We start from the raw sequence: 25390 nt of genomic DNA, 5'->3' as shown, positions 1-25390 counted from the left end.
GTATTCAAAAGTTTTCTTTATAACATCTTGCCCTTGCATTCATAAAGTTCTACAAAATGGAAAAAAACCTCAAAATTTCAAGTAATTTATGTTCCTTTAAACTCACATAAAGTAACAAATTAAAAATCAGGAATAATGATACCTATTTTCTTTCATGTACTTCAAAACTTATTTGTAGTATTGGACATCATAAAACTGCAGAGCATTAGGTGATTATCACAGATCTGTTTTCCTGGATATCTCATATTTTACTGCTTGTGGAGTTATATCTGGGTTGCTTTATTCCCCAGGATGCAATAATGGATTTCATTTGTTGGTTTCTTAATCTTCATCTGAATGTCCACTGGAATTGAAAACCAGTACCTTGTTTCTACAACAACTGTCACCAAGGAAGTCAAGTTGGCCAAAGAGAATATGAGTTCACACTGAAAGATACCTGAAATGCAGGTAGAAATAATTCCTGCATAGTCAAGTCAATCCTTGTTAGTAGCCCTGTTTGGCAAAAAGTCAGACATTCATAACTGTGGCCTGCTATGTACTGTACCTCATTTTCAACTACAAAAAAAAAGTATTTTTTCTGCATGAATTTATAGTATTATTTATGTCACAATCTTATATTATTTTCCATTCCTATTTTGTCGTTGAAGGAAAAGCAGAAAAACAGAATAATATCAGCACAAGCTCTCATTTTCCCTGGGAAAAGTTTATTTCTCTACCAAAAAAGTTTTGTCTGTTTAGAGGAATTGTTTGCAGAAAAGAATGGGCAAAGAGGCAGGAACCTCATCAGGAAAGCCTAGTTCCAAGCAGCTTCTTAGTGCTCCAAAACACTGTACAGATGGTCAGTGCCAAGATAAGCTCCACAGCAAGTCTAGAATATGTCCAGTGTACCCTGGACACACTCGATTTACATTGTAGGAGCTGTTTTTTGATGGGATATCCAAGGAAAAAAATAAATTCCACGAAGGACCACAAAGGCTAGCTAACACCTTGTCAAGTCACTTGCTCTCCATTGTGGGATATACCGACATTGGTGTCCTCAGCACTCCAAACTTTCAAGAAGAAACTTTACACTTTCCCCTACACCTAGACAAGTCTCATTCATGACTGCAGTAGCCCTTTTGGTAATAAGAGGTTTTGTTTGTTCAAGCCCCTGCCTTGAACAAAGACTTAGAAAACTACAGAGACAAAGCAAACAAGCAGACTGACAATTCTGGCCCAGAAGAACAGAAATCCAAATACAGACAGCAAAGGATTCTTTTTCTTCTGCTGGGAGAAAGACAGGGCACATTCTCCTTTCACCAAGATATGCCAGAAGATACACCACTCTCAGCTGCCCTTTAAAAACACAGACGCACATAATGCAGTCTTATTTGCCAGCCTAGGCTGAAATACCCAGACATCAGGATTTCTGTGTGAGGAACTGGACCCATCATGCAAAAAAAAAAAAAAAAAAAAAAAATCATTTGATTAACAGTTAATACTGCTATTAAAGCTTTTTGTATTTAAGCACCCCTTTTGAAAAAACGGAGTTCAGTACCTATAAAGCAAATAAGATTCTTTACTTTCTTCTTTCCCATACTTACAACTGCCTTTTCATGATATTCAGCTACTAAAAATCTTGAACTTAATATATGGAGCAAAAAAATGACAAAAAATGCTGCAATAAATTTCCATTTTCAAGTATGTAAGTAGAGGAACTGCAGATAAAAGTGACACAATTAATGACAAGATTTTTCTCTACCTGCTCAATTGTGTTGGCAAAGCTATTGTCAGTCCTATCATCATCCTATCACTTTATCCAAGGTTTCAAGAAAGCTATATTATTCCATAATGCTTAGGCAGAGTTTAGAGTTAAACACCTCATCCACAATTCTTACTGGTGATAAAGACTCTTGCTGGTGCTACAGAAGGTAAATGAAAATCAAATAGCTATTCACAGAAATTAATTTTATAACACAGGCCAGGGAATCTTGTATAAGATTGACATGTTCACTCCAGAATTTAGTGAATATATTTTGTATGTGAAGCAGAACTTTGAAAATATATACACTCTACTTTTGGAAACCATTACTTCCATGAAAAATCCAATTATGACACTTGTCCAGCAAAGACAACCGTATTTCAAAGAGACAAATGAAAAATAGATGTGCAAAAGTAACTTGAACATCTATCTAAAAGTACAAGAATCAAAACTGTTTGTTTATAAATAAAAGTGATACTGCATAAGCTCTTAATGTAGTCTCTCTCTGATCTAGTTCTCACAATGATCACAGGTTACACAAAGGATTTGGGATCAAACCACAGCATTCCATGTCCTACCTCCTGCTTTGATTTCAGCAACTAATGGGGGCATCTAGCACTTTAAAGGGGCAAGCCTGAAGTGATTCACGTATTTTGCTATGTATTTCCTCTCCAAGTACTAAACTCAATTTTACTCCATATAACTTTCCATATTCCCAACACAATAGACTGATCTCTATAAAGGTCTTTTCCTTCCTTTCATACAGAAAATATCCTGTAAATAGCTTATTTCCCACTCTCTAAGTGGCTCCTGTTGTTTACAGGAAGGAAAGGGAACAGAAATCTTGCCATAAAACAGTGAGAGCTAAAAAGTTCTGTTTCACTTCCTACTGTGCAGGTGTTTCATACAAGAAATCTATTCTAATTCATCATTTCAGGGAGAAAATATGCTGCTTCTTTTTGAAATACAGACTGAGAAATAGAAAACAATAAGGTTAAGGAAGTAGCAGCATGCTTTACTGTGAAACAAAGATATACAATAACCACTGCCATAAAACTTGGGAAATCCCCGGCTTTGGGCACCACAATTATTTTACACGTTGACTTGCAAACTGGGTTTCCCTTCTAAATCCATAAGGTCTTTCTTAATTTTTTGCTGCCCAGATTAAATGTTTAGAGATCAATGTTCCGGGTACCTTTGACCAAAAGGAAAAAAAAAAAAAAAAAAAAAACCAAACTCCTCCCTTATCTAACAAAGCAGTTGATTTTAATACCAATGCTGCCCACAATGCTACAATGTCCATTATTTAAAACCCAAAATGGAATTCCCTAGTAACAGATCCTTCTTGAACTGCATATTCTAAACCAAAGCAACAAGGACAGTGAAAAATAACTTGTGTTCAAGATGCACGGCATCTCCATTTGTACACTTGTTTTTCAGTTTCAGAAATACCAATATCCATCATAGTAAGAACTACATTCATCTCTCTAAGAGCTGTAATTCTCTTTTGCCAACTGGTGTGTGGAAAATTCAAATTCTAAAAGTCAAGCATGTGAGGGCACTAACCATCTTACAGGCCACACATATCACCCAGTTTGAAAGGAAATTGAGAACTTTATTACATAATATCACAGCACACCTATCACAGATGCTGTCACAATATAAAATTATATAAAATATAAAAATATTATCACAAGGTTGTATTTGCCTCTCTGTGGAAGGGATACCTTACTTAATCCAGGTTGGCTGAACCTCACCAGCTACAGGTCAGATTACAGATATTTTCCCATCACAGTAAATGCTGTTCCTAGTTCTACATACCAGCCCCTGTACAGGCAGCAAATGAGGGATGCCTTCCCAGTGGATGCACTTCCAAACTGTTCTAGCTGAGCTGCACAGGGAACAAAATTAATTTATCAGGGAGCACACTGCCCAAACACCCATTTCCTATCTCAAAGCAACAGTAAGCCAGCTGGAAGGATTGGAGGGGCCCAAGACAGACTGAGGGTCATCAGATAAATCACCACTGTTTCAATCAAAGCACTTCCAGCGAAACATGCAATTACTTAGAGTTGGTTAAAAGCAGCTTTCCATACTTTGTGATCAGTTACCTGGGAAAACAAATTACATCACTGCACTGTGGATACTTAAAGAAAGATTTGCTAATTAAGCACAATTAATTACACAGCAGCATTAATTTGAAAAGCAGACTCCATTCATATTTTGTCTGCTTAAGTCTCAGATTGACTGCTGAGAAGAATTATTTATAGAACCTGCAATTTCAGATGATCCTTTCTCTGAGAAAGACAACAAAGAGCTCTGGCTAAGAAATACATAAGGTGAACAGCAAATGTACACTACTGACACACTCTAATATAAGTAGCAGCATAAACAGATCTATCCTTAGGCCATGAGAATTTTCTTACATACACTTAAATGCATCTAAAGCTTTATCCTGAATATGACAAAAAATCAACTAACCCTGCTCTGACCTGAAAGAGTTCTATCACATTTAGAATATAACCCCAAGTAAAGAACATTTCTTATTATGAAAACACAAAAGGTAAGCTTGAGATAGGTTTACCTTCTGAACTGACTTTTTAACTGGGAAAGGATCTGTGCTTTACATCAAAGTTATTTTGTCAGAAATGAACAGAATACCCCACAATACCCATCATTTCCATAGATAACTTTTTACTTGCAATAAATATGCAATTAATACGGAATGTAAGTATCTTTAATAAAAGGTAATAAACATAGAGCTTGATCTTTATCATTTGTATTTTCAACATGACACTCCACACACTGCTATCCACATACATAATGTGAACATCATCTACTTTCCCACCTTTATTTTTCTCCTATAAAACAATGTTCAGCTCCAGGCATCCTTTTCTTCCTTTGCAATACCTCATTTTGACAGCACAGCAAAAGCATGTAATAAGCAAGATCACAAAGAGAGCACGAAACAATATCCATTCTGGCACTACCAAATATCAGGTTTGGACCACTAATTATCGAAAGTCCAATAGATGAGAGAGATTAAATAGTATAGCTATTTTCAGGAATAGCTCAACATTTAGCCCTAATAGTCTTTTGTTCCTTGTTTGGTTGGGGTTTTTTTAGGGGTTTTTTTTTGGTTTGTTTTGGATGTTTTTGTTTGATTTGTTTTATTTTTAACTTTGTATGATGCCAGACTTCATCACAGAAGAGATTAAGGGCTTAAATGTGAGTAGTCTGCTGTAACCACAGCAAAGCTGAGTACCACACCTCACAATGAAAGAGACAGGGGCTCTTAACTTCTCTTCATTTTCAGAGTAGAGCAGTAAGACATGCGCCATGCTTTTGATACCTCCTGAACACAAAAAAATAGAAATATCATGAACATAAGTATGCTGAAAATATTAACAATAAAGGAGAATTATCAGCCTGGAACTGAAGTTACTAAAGGCAGAAATTATTGACTTCATCCACAGAAAAGCAGATTTAAAAAAATCAGCTGGATGATGAGGTAGCACCTGACTATTTCGATTAAAGGTAAGTGGAACACGGCAACTGATTTACAGCAACAGCTTAAAAGCAGGAAAGATACAAAAATTACTCACAAGTCATAAAATGGGTGTGAAAAAACCCCATAACTAAATCACAGTGTTTGAATGCTATTCACAGAAATAGCATGCAGACTTTTCTATATTGCTTCCATAGGTCTGCTTAATATTTTATTTACCATTGACATTTGTCTGAGGTGGAAAAATACTTTTTTGTCATTTTTGAGTAGAAAGCAAGATATTAATTACTACGCAAAAAACCAAAGCATTTCTTGATCAGCTCTGTTTTTATCAAGCATGAAAAGTAAGATGATTTTCAAATACAATCAGTGGAGAGGAATTTTTTTATCATTTTCTCTCAAAAACAAGAGTAGAGTGAATATCATTTGTAAATGCCTTAATGTTTGTAGGATATGCTTTTTGACAGTGTCACTTGCTTTTTCAAACACACGTGTGAGCCACAGTCATTTTAGAATGAGGTAATAAAAGAAAAGGGCTAAAGGATGAAGACCAGTTTAAGTTTTGGAGCGGCTGAGAGACACTTCTGGAAGTCATGCAGTGCAATCTTCTGCTCAGAGCAGGACTCTCATCAGCACTGGAAATGGTGAGGCATGGCCAGGTCTTTCGGAATCTTCAAGATCTCCAGGGGTGGAAAATCCAGCCACATCCCCAGGCAGTCTGTTCTGGGCCTGTACTGGCCTCCTGGCAGCATCCTTCCCCAAATCTGACCCAAGCACACCATACCAGAATTTGGGGCCAATCTGGAAACAGTGGAAAAAATTCACCTCTATCCTTTTGTGGAAGTACCCTCAAGCAGCTATGGGATACCCTTAGGTCACTCAGTAGCTGCTGCTTTGTCAGAGTGAGCAAGCCTAGCTCCGTCACCTTCTCCTGCCATCTCGTCTGCTCCAAGCAAGGGCCTTCTACCCTCCTTGGTGCTCTCCAGTTTCTCAACATCCCTCTTGAAATGCAGGAACCAAAATTAGATATTTAGCATAATTCAAGTTCTTTAACATTTCATCCAGCTCTCCTACTGAAATATCCAGTAATGTAAACAAAGTAGTTTGCAGAATTTGGAAATTAATTCTTCATTCAATTATAGCCTCATAGTGTTTTCTTTACACACTGAACTTATGCATTTGATTGAAAATCCTATTCAGAATTCTGGAGTCCTCTTCCAACCTTAACTCTGAAACAACACTGCAAAGACTGACAATGCCCATAACTGCATTTGAATGTCTCCCATTTCCCTCAGAATACCAGAGGCAAAAATAGCATAATTGGTCATCAAATTCATTCCAAGAATATGAGTCTTATTGTTTACTACCATTGCTTTTTATAGTCAACACTCATTACACAGTGTTTATGGCCAGATCAAACACAAACAACACAAAATGAAGAGGAATATACAAGGCAAATACACAACAGAAGAGAAAGAATTAACAAAGATCCTTTCAAGCTGTACCAAGACCTGAGCTGGTATGTACACTATTACATGCTGTAACGAGAACATTACCCCTGATTTGGAAGCAGCCCAAAATTTTCAGCATCCCAAATAACTTTCATCTATAGCCACAGATGAGTAGAATTTGGTGACAGAGCAGAATTTGGTGACAGATTTTTGGGTATATGTTTATTCTAATTCCACAGAAGTCAAAGAAAGTTTGCCATAGACTAAAATAACTTCACCCATTAAGCCAACTGGAAAGAACACCTTTTTTGAAGGTTGTAACACCAGATGTTTCAGGATATGGTAGCTGCTCCATATTAAAAAAAAAAAAAAAATTGAAATCCATTAAAGTGTAAATTTTATGTAACAACTCTGATTTTAATAAACAGTTTTGGGAAATTGGAATGCGACCATAGATCTTTACATGCTCAAAAAAATTATAAATTAATTCTTCGATTACTTTTGACTAAGGAAATATTTTCACTACATTTTGGATTCCCATTGCAACTAGAGCCCAATATGCTTACACTGCAGCCTAGGTATGGTATACTCAATTTGCATGACCAAAAAAAGAAAAAAATTTGTTCACCACCCTTTCACTCATCCAAAGTTCCTGAACTATTACTAAAAAAATAATTTATATAACCTGGTGGGGGGCAGGGGAAGGTGTTGATTTTGGTTGGGGTTTTTTGTTTTGTTGTGTTTCTCTTCCTCTCCATCCCCATCTCCCAGACATTGGTGCAGAGAAGTCTCCTTCACAAAGAATTTCAAAAGTGGGCAATTACAACTTCCACCTCTACTGCTGTTTCCCAAAACTTTTTTCTCTACTGAATTGCAAAACCAAAGCTATGTTAAAACTTTAGCTTAGTCTCTGGTCAGGATTACTTCATTTTGTTTCCTTTTCCATTTATGTTTGACAGACACTTTTTCTCTTCTATTACCAAAAAAAAAAAAAAAAAAAAAACCAAAAAAACAGAAACAACCACCACCAACAAACCACCACAGAATTTTGATTGCACAAATTTTCCAGTTTAAATTCATAAGGCGATTGTTCTTGCAGATGAGACTTCAGTAACTTATTTCAAATATGGCACAGTTCGAACTGTTCTGAACAAAAAAAACAGTTTGTATTTCAGACATGCCTAAATATGCCAGCCTGCCAATCAAACCAGAAGCCTCCCAAAGGCACTACTGCACGAGAAGAGAGATGAGGAGAGGCACGGATAATAGCATGCCTCCTGTAAAAAAATTGCTAAGAACCAGGTTTGTTTGCTGTACCAGAAATATGTGAAAGCAGTGTTTTTCAGGAACTTTTTTAGATTTTACTGCCCGGGATAAAAAAATGCAACATATCTAAATTATTGAATAATTAGCAGGGATAACATTTTCACTTCTCCATGTGCCACATACAGTAGTTTTTTCTCCTTCAGTAGGATAGACCCTGGTTTTGTGTATTTAAAATGGCCATCTGCTTCTGAACTTACACAAATGCACTTAACTGTGGAGTTCAGATATTCAGTATTTGAGAAACTGGAGTAATAGCCACGTATGACAGCAGTGAACAAAAAAAAAGTTGGCCAGAAGACCAATCTCTTCCCCATATTTCTACACACAATTACATGGCTTAGATATCAGTACACATCAAAGCAATAAAAAGAGTGTTTAAAAAGGCATTTACACACTTAAAATCCACCAGTTAAGATTTAACAGATTTCAACACAATTCACATACGACCCAATCTACATCTAAATAAACCAACACTAAGCAGATTTTGGACATATTTATTTAAGAAAATCAGAATAAATGAAAATATAAAAATTGGCGCTTACATTTGGATAATATCAATATATTCAAATACATTTTTTGTAAAAGAAAATTAATTTACACATTTATACAAAGAGAACAACACATTCTCTCAATGTGTGTTTTTTAAGCCACAAATTTTAATTTTTTTCCCCCAAACATTAGTTACAGTAGCTCTCATATAAGGTTCACACCCCTGGTCCATGCATAGAAGATAATGCAAATTAAAATAATGAATGGTGTGTACCTTGACTGGGACCTAAAAAGACACCAAGTTTCTTGCTGTCTTTTACACCCAAATATATACAGATATCTCATTTGAGAAAGACAGCAAGGCTCTGCACCTTCGTGCATTCTGCCACCTAGTAAAGGCTGAGCGCAGCTTTGGCACCAGGCCATGCCACGTCTTCTGCCTCAAAACCAAGTCTCCCTCATTCACCCAGCACACTGGTCTGCCACGCTCTTGTGGGCTTTTGGTCCTGTTAAAAAATCCAGTAAATCAGAGGAATTTAACCTAACTTGATACAAACTTTCAAGGCTGTTGAAGTTCTAGAAACAAGTCCTTCATCTCGGCCATTGAATCAAAACTAAACAAAGACAAATCTTTCTATTATGAAGCTTCAATTTCTCCTAGGAAGAAGACTGGAGTAAAATATTGATTTGCAAATATTTTGTAACTGTGTTTGCCACCACACAGTTTTATCTCAATAAAAATTACATATTTATATAATTTATATAATTTATTTCATGCTGAAAACAGCAATAAAATGAAAGAGTAATAAAAATCTGCAGCCAAAGAGTGTAACATTTCTACCAGGAACAGACATCTTGCAATCAAAAAAAAACTTTCTAAATCATAAACATCACAGACCAAGGATAAACTGTCTCCTTCTGCTGACTTATAAACCCAAGATCAACAACAAAAATCTCACCAGTGCGATGTTTCAGACCTGAGAGTTTTGCTTCTTTTGCCCACTTGGAACAGACAATGAAACAGTCACTCATAGTTATGTTGTATTTCAGATGTGTGCACAGGCACCCAAACATACACACCCAAGCCACTCACTCCTCTCCCGTGTGGCAAAGACTTTCCTACTCCCCAATCTAAGATCATTACTGTTATTTTATTTCTTTTCATGCTCAAGACAACTGTTCAATTGCAGTATACACACTTTTCCTCTATCACAAATACCCTAAATATCACCCAGCATGTCTTCCCCTTTCCCACTAAGGAACAGTATTTCTTGTTTCAATCATGATTATCACTTGTAAGATTTTTAAGCAGCTCATGCTTTTAAGAAAAATCAGGTATACAACTGCTTTCTGCAGAAAACCAAAGTCTTTGCAGGTTTGTCTTAAATAGACAAAAAGAAAAACAAACAAAAGGAACATAAAAGACCGTCTAATATACTTTGGCTATAAAGAGAGCAGAATGTATTTTTGCTTGACAATATTTTATTCCCTACCACAAGAGAAAGATAGTATCTAGTGTTAATTATTGAAACAAATATACTTTGAAAACTGAACATGAACTTAGAAAACACAGAAAGGTCAGAATTCTAGACCCTGGCACTCTATTGGAAGAAATGGTCAATAATCTTGCAGGCCCCAGACTCTGCTTTAGATAAAAATCAGACTAAGACAGTGGGAGTAAGCCCAGGCACAGGCTTTGTCCCCTTTGTGCTGAAAGTGACAGCTGAAAAGAATCTTCATCAGCCAAGCAGGGTAGTGACAGTTCTGTACAAAGAGAGACTCACTTTGCAAGTTTTACTTTTTTTCTCATATATCCCTCTATCACAAAAGACAGTGTTAAATTTCAGACACATTTTTTTGTTCTGCAAAGGCTGTATGGTTCAGGCATTCAGAGTAGTTACTCACTTGTGGACTACTAGACAAACAGACCATCATTTTGTTATAAACTGCTCGCAGTATAATAATGAAAAATTATTATTGGAAAAAAATATAGGGAAAAGAAATGCAAAGCAAGCTTGCGGTGTGTTTAGTGTAAATCCCAAAGTCTCAAATATTGTACTCAAAATATCAATGATCATAAAATACAGAGCTGCACTCCCATCTGTAATTATCACAGAGCAGTCAGGAAAGAACTGAATGGCATTCTTTTGATACAAGAAAAAAAAACTCCAAACCCACTACCTAAATGCATCTAATCTAGCGCTTAATGTGTAACAATGAAGCTTGAAGTGATTTATTTTCTTTCAGATGAACAATTCTTTTAATCTCACAAAAACTGAGAGCATTTTGAGAGTATAAATGAAGGTATTAATTATTAACATTTTCATATTTCCCATGTGTTTTCATTCACTTGGTCTTCTCACCCTCCCTCAAGAGCACCCTGAAAGTAAAAATATCCAGTTATTCTGCAGCCCATCAGTTTGTGGAGAGAAACTGCTATTAATATATTAACTTCCCAGAAAACGTTGCCATACACCTTACTGCCTCTTAAACATTAATGTTATCAACTCTTCTAATAAGACAATGGCATCTTTATTAACTTAATTTCTCTATGTACTTGTAGAGTGGAAGTTCTACAAATTGTTCATCTTTGATTACAAAGATAATATTAAAACATACCAGTGGCTACAGAAGTCACATAGAGAGAAGAAAAAAGAAAAGTTAAGCTATTTCTGTCAAGGATATCAGAGTTATCATTAAATTTATGAACAACTTCCAGAGTATACATCTTAACTGTATGTTACAGGCAAGATGTTAAAATAAGAAAAAAAAAAAAAAACAAACGAGATTCTACATGAGACAAAATCTTTCTGTCAAAGTATTCAAAATATTGATGATATAGAAGCTCAAGAGGCTTTCATTGCCACCATACCCAAACACAACATAGTTGATTCATCCAAACACAACATAGTTGATTCATTTTATTACTTCATCTGTATGCTAAAAGGTGCTAGTCCTATATGTATTAAAGCAGGGGGAGAAATAAAAATGGCAAGATTTGTATCCTGAAAAGTATTTAGGCATTTAAAGTCCATTAAACAAACAACCCCTCTCCAGCCCCCTCCTCCACCACCACCTTCATGAACCATATACAGACTTTCTGGTCTTCAGAACTTCCTGCAGTGTTTTTATTTCCTCCAACTGCTGAGATAGAAAATTCTTTCAAGTCCGAGTTGTTTGAAAGGACAGAACACTCTCTATGTCTAAAAAACACTCTCCATCTACTCTTCTACTCCATTATTTTAAAATGCACAGCTGGAAAAAGAATTTTACCAATTTGCCAGTGGTCTAGGGGCAACCTGTGGTGTTGGACTACTCAGGGGCTGAGAGCACATCCCTCTTGGCAGAAATAAATGGGAAATCTTATGGGCAGGATGCAAATCTGAGCACACACTTCCCAGCCAGGAGGTGCCCAGGAGCTGACAGCCAGCTGTTTTTCACCAGGAGGTGTTCACTGCCTCCAGCCTCCAGAGAGAGAAATCACACACTGGGCCCCTTTGGGCACAGTAATCCACCCAGGGTTTCAGTGAGCTGTGCAGCTGTACTACAGGCCTACACTTTCTAGACAAAGAAAAGCCATTTTTTGTTCCAAAAGTGGGTAATGGCAGGTCAGTAGAGGGGTGTGGGAGACAGAATAGGGCACAAGCAAAGGGCAGGGAAACTTTTACTGCAGAATGGAAGACTCTGTGGGGGAGGAGAAAAGTATTAGAGTAGAAGTTATGTCATTACAATTTAAGGAAAAAATGCATTCTAAACAGATTTCTTGGTTTTTAATTTATTGCCAAAAAGGTTGAAGGCCATAAACATTTTATTAGAAGCTCAGATTTTACATTTCATAATACCTCATAACTGCAAGGTTTTATTGTGGTCAGCTTGACTATGAGAATTTTTACATTGTTGCTATAAATCAGCCTACTGGCAATTACTTTCAATTTTGTTGAAAGCTACTTTAAACAAAAAAAAAAAAAAAGTACAGAAATAGAAAAAATACAAAGCAAATATAGCAAGCTGTGTTTTTATTTTGGTGCAAGTAACCAAAACACGGGTATGTGATCAAATCTGTGAGTCAAACTACTAGAGCAAGCAAAAACCATAAAAATTAAACATTGAAAAAGTCACCATTACAAGATAGAGCTCTGTGATCTTTCCATTAAGAATTTATGTAACAGCCGTACTGCCTTCATGAGGAGAAAAGGGAGGATAGAAGAAGGGACAGCCCAAGGAACACGCACTTTTTCCACCACAAGCTGAACATAAAAAAGCCTGAAAAATACCTAAAGAGCAAAGTAGGTGCAGCTAATGTGATGCTTTTAAAACTGCAGAACAACAGCTCTTAATCACTTTCCTTAATGGTGTGGGGGGTTTGGTGGGTTCTGTTTATTTTATTTAAGCACCCTTCCCATTGAGTAACCATGTCTCAGATTTCTCAACTCAATTTGAGTGAGCTTGACAAAATGAAGACACAATATTTTTATAATTCAGTCCAACTCTTAAGAAGTTAGAGAAAATATTTACTTCCTGAATACTGAGAAATAAGTGTTTACTTCATAAACTTTGTTTCATCTTGCTACTTGCTTTCTTCTCAAATATTCACCTTAAATTTTTGTAAAGCACATCAGCTTCAGCAGTGTTCTTTTTCGCTTCCATTTCTCAATTACTCTGTCACACTGTATAGCATTCAGAACTAGAAACACATTTTATGTTAAGGTCAACATTTTATTTGAGTTAGTTTCATGACAGAAATATATTTTAAATTCTCTAAAACTTCTCCATCATGTAAACAAAATATTGTTAAGTGGAAAGATCAGGAGATTGATTTCAAAAGCTTAGTCCTGCTCTGAAAATAAAATGCCAATGAACAGACTTTTTAAACTTAATGAGTTATTTAGTTCTGAAAATTTTAGTTTCTGAAGACACAGATCTGTACCTATCATCAGTCTTAATGCAACAATTTTGGAGATTGATAAGTTTAACAGAATTAATGTTTTAATTCTTTTTTTTTTTTTTCTTGAAGGTATGGTTTAAAAAGGACATCTGACTGAGCTTTTCCATGTTCTTCCACTTTCAGCAAAATAAAATCTTCAGAAGGCAAGTCCCAGCTTTCCTTGCCAATCGACAACACTATCTATCATGGTTATTTCAACTTCAAGGAATTTTACCCTAAAGGAAATTCTTCCCATTCCCTTTCCTGTTTGTTTTGATTATCTCAGCACGTATTTGCAACCTCTTTCATACTGAAGCTGAATGTTATACAAACACCTGATATTTTAAACACTTAATAAAATGGATTCTAAAAACCAAAACATGGATCTGAAGGTCTGATTCATGCTTTGGTAAACACAGAAATACTTAAAAGCATAACGACTCTGAAGCTGGATGAGAAAGAGCAGGAATCATCTCAAGCTTCTGGGGTCCTGCTGGCTCTTGTTTATAGCGAATGAAACTAAGAGGTTAAGGCTTAACATTAAAAAAGTGCAAACAGAAGATGTTTTCAGAACTGAACCATTTTAATTTGTATTTTAAAATACTCAAACAAATCACAGATTTTTTTTCCCCAGCCACATGGGTACCTCTAGGATAAGTTATCACAAGTTTCACCATACTAAAATTAGCAGCCAAAGCAAAAGAACCCAATACAAATCTAAGTTTGACATGCTGAGAGCCAATTTTAAATTCACATCCTGCTCCTTAACATTAAAACAATCTTTTGGAAGGGATCCAATGGAATTGCTCAATAGAAATTCACACATCCAAATTCTAGTATTGCTAAACATGTTTTAATCAGTGACAAAGTCAGCAAAGTGTATCTGAAGCTGAACCTGAGAGGACATGCTATTGTCTTCAAGCATTTATTTTATTGTTAAGTTCTATAGTTGTAAAATATTTAACTACCAATAATTTATTTGGGAATTCTTGTCCACTGGTATAAACACAGAATATACAATATGAGCCTATAATGCAAGACCATAAGGAGTCTTATAAAAAGATCTTCACAATATTGTAATAGAGAAATATTCTGCACAAATTCTGAAATATGATAAAGTGGAATCACACTATGCTGAAACAGCAACTAAAATTCTCAATTATCAGAGCAACTGATACCACAAAAAAGGTTGTGATATTTCATGGATTAATTCACACTGGAAGCCACAACAGCACTGTATTCAGACTGACAAGCTTATGGCTTTGCCCAGTTTAGTCTTAAAAAAATGTAAAGGATGTAGATTTGACAACCTGTGCTACCTATTCCAGCTTCTCAGTGTCCTTGGGGTGAATTTTGTTTGCAGGTGCCAAATCAGAACCTCACCTGTTTCATACTGTGACTGCTGTCTCTGCTCCTCCTGCCACGTTTCCCTGTAAAGGCCTGGCTACGTGTTCTGGATGACCTCTCAGGTATCACCTTGTAAGGCAGCTATTGTGAGGTAAGCATCCCCTGAGCTTTCTGATGTCCAGCCTGTGCAAAGCCATTTCTCTCAGCCTCTCCTTACGTGCTCTAAGCCCCTCATTCTCCTGGCTTTCCACCGAATTAGATTCCATTTACTCAATGTATTTGGGGAATCAAAACTGGATGGGTGTATCCAAAGTCATGGCCTAAAGAATACTGAGTATTGGCAACCCACTGGCCCTGCTTCTGCTCATCCAGCCTGGCATGCTGCTGGCATTTGTCACTGTCAGTGAAGCCTGACGTGCTGCCTTGCGTGCCAGAACGTGCAGGTCCCTTCCAGCAGAGCTGTCTCCCAGGAAGTCACTCCCCACCCCACCCTGTGGCAAGGGGTGGGAAGATGCATTTATCCTTGTGGAATGTCAGGAGGTCCATCATGGTCCATTCCACCAGCCTCTCTCAGCTGCAGAGCACTGTCCTCAAATGTGTCAACTGCTCCCACAATGTGATGTCACATGCAAATTTGATTGGAATACACTTCATCTGCTCCTCCAGGCCACTGATCAAGGTACTAAACAAAACAGGTCCCAATACAGTACTCCACTTGTAACTTGTCTCCAGGTGCAATACAAACCATGAAGTGTTGTGTTTTGAGCCTGACAATCATGCTTAAAGCCTGGATAAACTGAAAATAAATAATGGTCCAACTTCCATATGCAATATTAAGTCTGATCTGATGGCATTCACAGTTTCAGTAGTACACAGAAAGGTCCAACGACTGCAAATAAGTATATAAAAGATGCTCAGAAACTTCACACAAGGCTATTTTAATTACTGCTTAAGGGAAAAAAAGAAAACAAAACTGAACACAAAACAAAAACAACTCCAGTAGATTCCTTCCTAATAAGGAAGAAAACATAGGACTAAAGAAAAATATGTTTATGTATGAAACATACATGATGAATGGGTTTAAGTTTCAGAATCTATTAATATAGTCCATGAAAATAAAAATTAATTTCATCACCCATCAAAGGAAACCTAAAGTCATTATCCACCTTATACATAAGTCATGAAATAGGAAAGACTTCACACAAACAAAGCCATACAAATAATTTCTTAAAGGAAGTTTAAAGTTATTTATCAATTTAATTGATTATTATTATATCTACAGCTGCTATAGATACACTGACCCCTACTTAGGGGGTTTCTAGTTGAGTAAATGTCCACCCACAGAAAGCAACGCTTGCTGAGAATGAAAAAAATAACTCCACAATATAAACCATTCTTCTAACCGGTTGTTAAGTCACAGAGACAAATACCTAACGGATTTTAGATATTTCTTACTATGACTTTTCCCTGCAGTGATTACTGCAGCTGCCATAAAGAATACATACTGAGAGATGCAATTGAGACAGCTGACATAGAAAAAAATAAAATCTCTAACTTGCAACTTTCAACACCTCTGACCTACAGGCATACTGAACACTGGAAAATGAGTGGATAGGAATATTGATACTGTTTGATACAGCCTACATAAGAAAGGGAAAAACATTAATATTAAGCATCTATTTTCCTCAGGAGAAAGAATTATTATTATACATATATGTAAATATCCTATTTTAACACTCAGCCCCACAAAGCAAGGCTAGATACTCAATTAGCAATTCGTGCATACAAAGACACAGTTTGTACACCCACTGCCAGGCAGAGGTACACTCTGCACACTGATAATAATGTATTATTGTAATAATATAACTAAACTTATATATGTAAAAATACTTTAAAAACTACAGCAGTAAAATACAAAGTAAAAAGAAAACACTTTTTAAATGTAGTATCTACTTGCTGCAGATCAGTATAAGAGAAAGAATAGCCACCAATTTTTATTTCCTAAGGAAATAAGGCTTATGCAGTCATACAGTGCAACACCTCCCTCTGCCTCAAGTATTTTTGAGCCTGTTTGACTCAGCAGAATCTGATAGATAAAGTTTCAAGGGTAGTTATGCTCCTAGATACTTCATTTCAAAGATTAAACAACCACAGAGAAAAAGCACAAAGCATTCCAAGTGTGACAGAAGCAGACATTAGCAAAATTACCAAATCTGACAATCGCACAGACTAATGAAAGTGCTTGCCCTGCACTCAGAAATCTCCACCAGAGGCAATGATTTCCAAGGGTCCAGGTTAAGCCTGGCTCAGAATCTCAGTAAAACCCTCTGCTCTATCAGTAGAAACTTCATTCTGTATAGAAAATACTGGAGCTGAATTTATATTTTATGTTTTCCAGTGTAGCAATCTGAGCAACCACTTGTACAGTTCTCGACCAATTTAGATTATTTCATCTATTTTGAGCTCTTCTTGTGACAAACTGCTTAAATTCTACATTTAAAGAAGGGGAAATGAGCAAACCTGTTCACATGCTGTTATGGATAACACCAATCACTGTATTTACTCCACCTCATCTCAACAACTCTAAAAATAACCTTTTGAAATGGTTTCCTATGCAAACAAGATTGTGTGATTCAAAGACATGTACGAAGATACTAAGAAAATTTTGGGGTGAGGGGATGGAAACAGCAGCGGATCTGAGAGGAGGAAGACACCCACCTCTGGAGTACCTGCCTGTTCTCAAAAAAATGGTAGCCAGACAAGGGAGAAAACGTTCTGAACATTGACAGGTTTATCCCAATAGCTCTAATTCTGCCAGGCAGCTTCCAGGACTGAATGCAGATGCCTGTGTATCTCTGCCAAATGATTCTGTGAATGGACTGTTGTTTCAGTTGTCTGAAAAGGGAACTTGAAATAACAGGTTACAGTTTTGATAAAAGGATTTTAAGTACCTGGACATCACTTAATTACTACTACAGTTCAACTCAGATCAAAGAACTTGGATTAAGCTAAAAAATCCCTCTGTAATAATAATATAAAGGAGGCTACAGAAGTGCTAAAATAAGTCTCATGTTTTAGCATATTTTATGAAATAATAATTTAAAAATCCTCAGCTATTTAAAAACTTTCTTCATGTGATCTTCCCTGCTGAACACCTCCACAAGTTTCCCACCCCTGAACATCCCAACAATCTAAAAGTTATTGCAGTTGAAAATATTTGCACCTCTTACATAAAATGACCATATTCAGAGAAGGACTTTGTAGTTATTTAGCTTGCTGTATTTAACATCATACATTATTTTTCTAATTTACCATGTAACAAGAACAGAACAGTAGCTCTTCAAAATACCAACACCTCAACAGTTACTGTGTGGCTTATCACTGAATGCCAACTTATCTCATGTTTTTGTCAAAAACATCACAAACTCAACCTAACAGAAGCCCCAGCTGATTTCACTTGTTAGCTCCAGTGTCAGACTGTAGCACACTGACATATCTTTAAACTAATTCCTACCTTGTCTTAACTCTTATCACAAGTTCCATACTGTCAAATTTCAAACATTTTTCTCTGAGCCTCAGAGGGAAGAGAACAGAAGATTAATGACAATACTGTGGAGAAAATAGGACATGGGTTTGTAAATACAATGGATTGTTTTACATTAGTCCAATGAAGAAAAATTATTCTCACACTGGGTTTGCATTCATCATCAATTAGAATTTTTACACAACAAACCCAGAACATCCTGCTAAACCCAAATCACAGCTGGCAATCCTGCAGCCCAGTGAGGCAAGGCAGCCACTGCCTTTGAAAAAGCTCCCTCCATTGCTTTGGGAAACACCAAGAGGGGCAAGAATAATAAGCTGTTGTCCTGACAACCTCACAAAATAAAGCCAAGGCTTACTTTACTACAGCACAACACTACAGACAACCTGATCACTGTAAACTGCTCCTAATTCTTCAAGAGCAGCCAGCACTGCAATAAGCAAGACCAGCACAGCAAAACACATATGCTTACTTACACACTGTTGATGATATGCACATGAGGCATGAGAATGCATGAACAGACACAGCCACACTCTTCTGGCCTTTTTTCCCCCCACACTTGTTTTCTACTTTGAGTCACACTAGTATTACAATGGGGTTTCAAGCTAAAACATCTCAGGTATTCATTTTCAGTGCTGAGAAGCCAAAAAACACTAGAAGGAGAGGAGTGCTCCTTTCCTTGAATGTACTTTAGGTATCTAAAAGTAGGAAGCAATTAGTTTTGAACAGAAAGCCACAAATGAGAACAGCCAGAGAAGAAGAATGATTAAATAACTTGCACCTCTCAGGTAAAAAAAAATTAAATAAATAAAAACAACAAACATGAAAAAACCCTAAGAGACTGAAATGTTCCATCTTTCAAAATACCTTCTTCACAAAATATAGGAAATAGAGCTGCTTCTTTGCAATGACTATTTTGCTAACTATGAATTAATTTCAGTACTTCTTTTTACTCCCCCACATGAAAGGGAAAAAACTAAAAAAAAATATTTTAACACTGTGTGCACTCACAACACATGCTTTAAAATGTTTCACTCTCCCCTTACTCACCTTAAGTGCCATTTTATTGTCACATCCTTTCACAATTTATCAGATTTGACTGAAGTGAGTGTAAAAATCCAAAATGGAATATACAGTGGCCCAGAAACCTCTTTCCATCTCATATATATGGAACAAACAAGAGTTAAAAAAGAAAAGGCAATTCAAAACAAAACACCAAAAAAATGCCAAATCACTAGAAAAATTTTATTGATGTATTAAAACACATTTTATTCCATTTAAATTAACTAGCCACAGAATGTCTGATGTATTCAGAATACCTTTCCTAATAAAAACATTTTAGGTATTCTAATCTGTTGTTCCTGTAATTTGTAAAACGGTTCTATCACAGTTTGTATCAGGTTTAAAGAAAAGTTGGTGAGCCTAAAGGGAAATGGAAGGGCAAATTGTTGAGTTTTATGTGAGCTTTACTTAATCTTTTAAGTAATCTTTGAAGCATAGGTACTCCACAATATGATTTTTCAGGTGTAAGTTATATGAAAATAATTGGATGGGATTTATGTTAGAGGACACAGGATACACATAAATGCAGGCAGGCATTATCACAATCCACAGCCACTACGCCAGTGAGAATTCAGGCAGCCAAGGAGAGGGGGAGGAAAGAAGAAACAGCAAACAATACAGGAGCATTGCACAAATATCTGCAGAGCTGGGTATGCAAGTTTGCAGGATCCAGAACAAAAAATGAAGACATTATATAAGAAAACATTCAAAGTCAATGGCAAAACTCCAAGTCCTGTGCTCAGAATTTATTTAAGCTGCTGAGGGGGAGGGGCAGCCAGACAACTTCAGCTACTGCCACCTTCCAGCCTCCCAGCTACCACAAGCCAATTTACTACTGCTTCTCTAGCCTCCTTCTAGATTCCCTCACTTTCAAAAAATAGCTATGGTATCTTTCTACATTACATGTCGCAGCTAAAAAAAAAAAAAAAAAAAGAAGAGAAAAAAACCTTCTGCTATTCCCTTAGGTGCTTTGTTGCAAACCCTACAAAAGTTTTTGAAAAAAAAAAAAAAAAGTAGCTACAGGTCTTTTTCCAAAGGAACACAGAATCCCCAGTTAACAGCACTAAAATAAATGCCTACTTCATTTCAAACATCTACTATTCTTAAAATGTCTTACAAGCATCAAATCCAATAATGCTGTTTGCCTGCATGTTCTAAAAGACAGGACAGCAGCTGCTTACACTTATTACATGTTCAGAACATTACCTCCACAAGGATTCAAGACACTTTTTTTAAACAAAATCTTTAATTATGTATGCACTTCTCATTATTTAAGAAATTCCAGAAAACCAAAAGAATCCATTTATACATCTTGAGTAACTAACTGCTGATGCAATTACAGTTTCATGATCCAAACACGAGCCTACATATCTTCTAGTAAGAACTATGGTGCAAACTAATCACAATGACATTTCTGCCTACTACTGTCCTGTCCAACTAAAAACTAGAAGAGTATCACCAATTATAATAATCCTTTTCAATCTTCTGCTCATTCAATTATGCCTCAAAGTGGCTTCAAATCCAGGGTCAGTGCTTTACTACAAAGGAAGGCAGGTTCTCTCTCATTTACTTCTGTCAGGATAAATCAGATGTTTAACATTGTGTGCTCTTTCACAACAAACTAAAAAAAAAAAAAAAAAAAAAAAAAAAAAAAAATTTTTTATGGGAAATCCTCAAAATTTTAAAAACTATTCATGTGAAATCCTGACAATTCTTAAAAATCTAACCAGTCCCATGACATCATCACTGAACGTCATCAGGAATTAATGTTACCATTAATGAAATTTATGTAAACAACTAGTGTTTAACACAAGCAAACAAACAACTGTGAAACATACTTTTCAATCTACTAAATACAAATTCCCTCATAAATTCTTCTTATTGGTTTATTTGATTTGGTAGACAGTCCTCACACTCTTCTCTCAAAATTCAGTAGAAAAACCAGGGTTGAAAAAGACTATGAGGGGCACCCCTACCGTAAACTTCATGAACCGTCCAGATTTATTAAAGGATGAAAATTGTGCTGAAAATAAAGAGATAAAATGAAGTTGGTCTTGACTTTGCAGGAGGCAACATTTTAAAGAATCAGATATGAAGCATGTTACCTAATACAAAAAAACAATTCTACTCTGAGGACAATATTGCAACATACAGAAAACAAACAGCCACCTCCACTTTACTGACCCACAACCCAGCTTACCCAAACATTTGAAAATTGCAAAGCATTTTAAATTGCAAAGCAAAAATTGCAAGGAAAAAGAGCATTTGTCAAACCCTGATTTCATTTCAAGATGTAAAACCAGCTACTGTTGGTAATCTTGGATGACTAACGTGAGAAACTAGATAACCCAGTGCCCCACCCTCTTTCCACAATCTGTAACTTGTATTATCATAATAGCATAGCATTTCTTCCTCTGTTTTACCAAACTAGATCTCTCAGCAGTAAAAGGAAGCAACCTACCGAAAATATTTTAACATCCAACCATCTAAATATAATCCTAACTCCAGGCAAGGCAAGGAGAAAATACTTCCTTTCTCCTGCAGTTTGAACAGATGATCTGCAGATAAAGAGCTCAGGTGCAATGCCTATGTCCAGTAGAAGCTGGAAGTGAAAAAACGAACTGCCTCAATTCAGTCATAAAAGTCCAAAGCAGAAAAAAAAAAAAAAAAAAGGGGGATGATTTTGCCATCTGTTTGACCACTGCTTTGCTTGGTTCCTCATTTGATTCTCTTCATTTGCAAGAATATTTCACAATGCACTTGAGTAATGGCATGTCATAAATGCCTACAAAAAGAAGAGCATATTATCTTTCTTTCAGGAAAATGAAATCTAAACCTGTAAAAATACTCTGATATGTACAGTAAGCAAATACCAGCTTCAAAGAACTGAGGTTTTGTTTAGTTCTAAGCTTCACACTGTATCCTTGGCATATATGAATGAAATGATCTTTAATTGATCCAACAGGATTGGTGAAACAGTCTGGCATCCTTACAAGCATTCCTTCTGGTTCCATCTAAGTGCTGCATGACCTGCTAAGGTAACCCACTGGGCATGAAAAACCAAGACAATACATTCAGAGACCTCTCTAAATCTAGCTTTATATGAATGCTACATAAATTATAAATCAACTGTTGTGGACCCTAAGTGATGTTTAAATATCTATAATGCATTAGAGCTCTTGATGATTTAAACATGTTTGCATTAATAATACAAGATATTTCAAAGATAAAATTTGAAGATTTAAGTATTTCAGAGCCACCACTGAAGAAGCGAATGGAGGGCAAATAATGCATTCCCACTGACAAAAGGCATAATTTTGTAAAAACACAAGAAATAGAGTAATAAGGCATCAAGCCTAGGCATTTCTATATCCAGCAGGCTGTGAAGCACTATGTTTCTGAATCCAGCTCCAAAACGTTTCAGTCTAAGGTAGCTACGTACAGAATCTAGGGGGAAAATAGCTGAACAGACAATATTAATGCACTATGGTCCCTTTTAAAGTAAGTCCATCAAACTGAGTAACAAGTGAGACTGCATTACTGGCTTTTCCCTATTTTCAAACATCCTGCGTTATCCAGCTGCCTTCCTTTACAGCAACGTAAATATTATGCAGAGTTACCTTCCAACTAAACAAACTTTCTTTAGATATTAGTAACACACATGTAAAATAAAGTCTAAAGAAGCAACATGAGCTAATCAAAACAACGAATTCTGTCAGCTAGTAGGTAACTTCAGATCTGCTCATGTCTCATCGGTGCAGAACTGACCAGAAGACAGTTTACTATTCACGTGAAGAAAAAAAAAATAGACAAACACAGAAATAGCAGGCTGCAGAGACAGATTACATGCTTTCCTTCCCTGCAGGATAGCTGATATAAGAAAGCCATCTAGTGTTAACTTTCAGAAGTGAAAACTGCGCACAAAAGAGCTCGGGAAAATTTACATGTGCAATTCTATCTAACTTTGCATGTCTTTTGCATCATAAAAAAATAAAACTCGTTTCCTCTAGAAAAGCCAGGTTGAAAGCAACTATTCAAACTACAGATGTATTAAAATAATGCAGCACCAAGTACTAGGGTAGTTTACTGACCTACTTCGTGAACCTTAACAGCCATATCTGAGATTTGTCAGCTTCGGAGTTGCCTTTGTCAAGCCTGTGTAACGCTACTTCCCATTCGCAGGGGCTCGCACAGCGCAGCCGAGCACTGCCACCCGGCACAGAAGGGCTGCGAAGCCACCAGCATAAAATCTGAGGCAAAGTTGAGCCGAGCTGGCTGCTATTGAACGAACCGAACGTCAAGTTTGGAGAGCGGACCCCTGAACAGCTATGGGAATATTACAAGATAACAAAGAGTGTAAAAGGATGCAGCCTGCGCCTTGTATCCAGCAACAAAAAAAAAAAAAAAAAAAAAAAAAAAAGGGTGATTTAAATCATTTAAGGAAAATGTAGGGGCTGAAGAGGCTTTTCCTCTGCTACCGCAAGCGCTTGGCAGTCCCCGCTGCATAGTCCCCGCTCTGAGCAGCAGCTCTCCCCAGAGATGTCCGATCCGGGCAAACTTACTCCTTAATTGCCATCATTCTTGGAGTGAGACTCGGAGAGGGGAGCGGGGGGCTCGGGCTGCCGCACCCGGCGGCAGAAGCGCCCGCAGGTGACTGGCGACCCGGCGGACGCCCCCGCTGCCCCCGCGGCCAGTCTCCACGGGGCGGATCGCATCGCTATTTATAAAGGCGACGTGCGGGAGCGAGTCGCCCCGGCCGCCTCACGGTACCCGCCGGGGCGGGGGGGCTGCGGCCGGGGCGAGGACGGGGGGCCGCTAGGGAAGGGGGGCCCGCGTCTCCCCGCCGCTTTCCTACCTCCTTCCTCCCGCGGAGCCCGGAGAAACCGAGCCTCCCTCCCAAAGGCACCTGAGGGAACAAGAGATGGGTCTGCCCTCACAGCACCCCCTTCCCTGAAGCGCTCCCGAGCCCTTCCCGGGAGGGAAGGCACTCGCACGCCCACGGGGCACGGACGTGGTGGCGGGGGCCGCTCCTTACCTGGTGCTGCCGCGGCCGCCGCTGCTGCCCGCGCTCCGGCTGCTCCGGCCCCGGAACCCCCATGCCCCCCGCGCACACGGGCTCCGCTGCGCTCCGCTCCCCTCCCGCGGGACCCACCGCCCGCGGGGCGCCGGAGCCCTCCCTGCACAGAGCCGGGGGCCGTCCGCTGCGTGCTGCGGGGTACTGCGGGGTTCTGCGGGCTGGCGTGAGCGCCGCTGCTCCTCCTCTCGTTCCTCCGCCACCCCTTCCTGGCGCTCCCCCGCGCTCCGCCCGGCTCTGGGTCTGGAGTGCGGCTCCGCCGCCGGACGGGAAGGCGGGGCGGCGGCGGGAGGGCGGGGGCAGCAGCGACACTACACCCGCGCCGCCGGCCCCGCACGCCCGCAGCCCCGCCCCGCCCGCCGCCCCGCCTCCAGCGGCCCCGCGGGACCGACAACTCCGCAATGGGCACCGGCGCTGTCGCGCTTCCCAAACCCCGCGCCCCGCCTGACAGCGCCTCCCCCGCCGCCTCTCGCCCGCCGCGGCGGGGCGCGGGAGGGGATCCCCGGGGCTCCCCGGGGACAGGCGGCCAGCTCGGGATCGGAAGCGAGCAACAGGTGGGGTGCGGGACGCAGCGAGGCAGAGCATGGGGGGCCCCGGGAAGGGCCCTCCCCGGCAGCGAGCCGGTGAGAGCCCGGTCCTTTAGCCGGCCCGGGCCCCCCGGCTGCTGCCGTGCCCAGCCAAGCGCGGCGGAGCAGCGCCGAGGCAGAGCGGCCCGGCACCGGCACCTGCCCCGCACGGACACTCCTCTTCGCTTTCAAAACCCTGGACAACGCCGCCCGGCCCGGCCGCCCCCAGCCTCTGCCCTTGCCCCTCTGCCGCCCTCGGGTGCTTGAGACCCCCGGCTCCTTCCCGCGGGAGCTCCCGGAGTGGCGAGCAGCGGGCTGACTGGGACTCCGTGTCACATCCTACAGGCTGTGCGTTGCC

General features: G+C 38.8%; 1 protein-coding gene across 3 annotated transcripts in view; it reads right to left on the bottom strand.

The window, feature by feature from the left end:
• Positions 1-24555, bottom strand: part of SIPA1L2 (signal induced proliferation associated 1 like 2) — a 126495-nt gene extending 101940 nt beyond the window's left edge. For all 3 annotated transcript variants that reach the window (XM_041485498.1, XM_041485499.1, XM_041485500.1), the window contains exon 1: positions 24428-24555. The gene's annotated coding sequence lies outside the window, so the exon portion shown is untranslated. The remainder of the gene's footprint in view (positions 1-24427) is intronic.
• Between the last annotated feature and the right edge of the window lie 835 nt (positions 24556-25390).

The sequence above is a fragment of the Pyrgilauda ruficollis genome, unplaced genomic scaffold (genome assembly GCF_017590135.1).
Source record: "Pyrgilauda ruficollis isolate IOZ18807 unplaced genomic scaffold, ASM1759013v1 scaffold70, whole genome shotgun sequence".
Lineage (NCBI taxonomy): Eukaryota > Metazoa > Chordata > Aves > Passeriformes > Passeridae > Pyrgilauda > Pyrgilauda ruficollis.
Note: the sequence above shows the minus strand (reverse complement) of the source record. Positions and strands in the feature narration are given on the sequence as shown.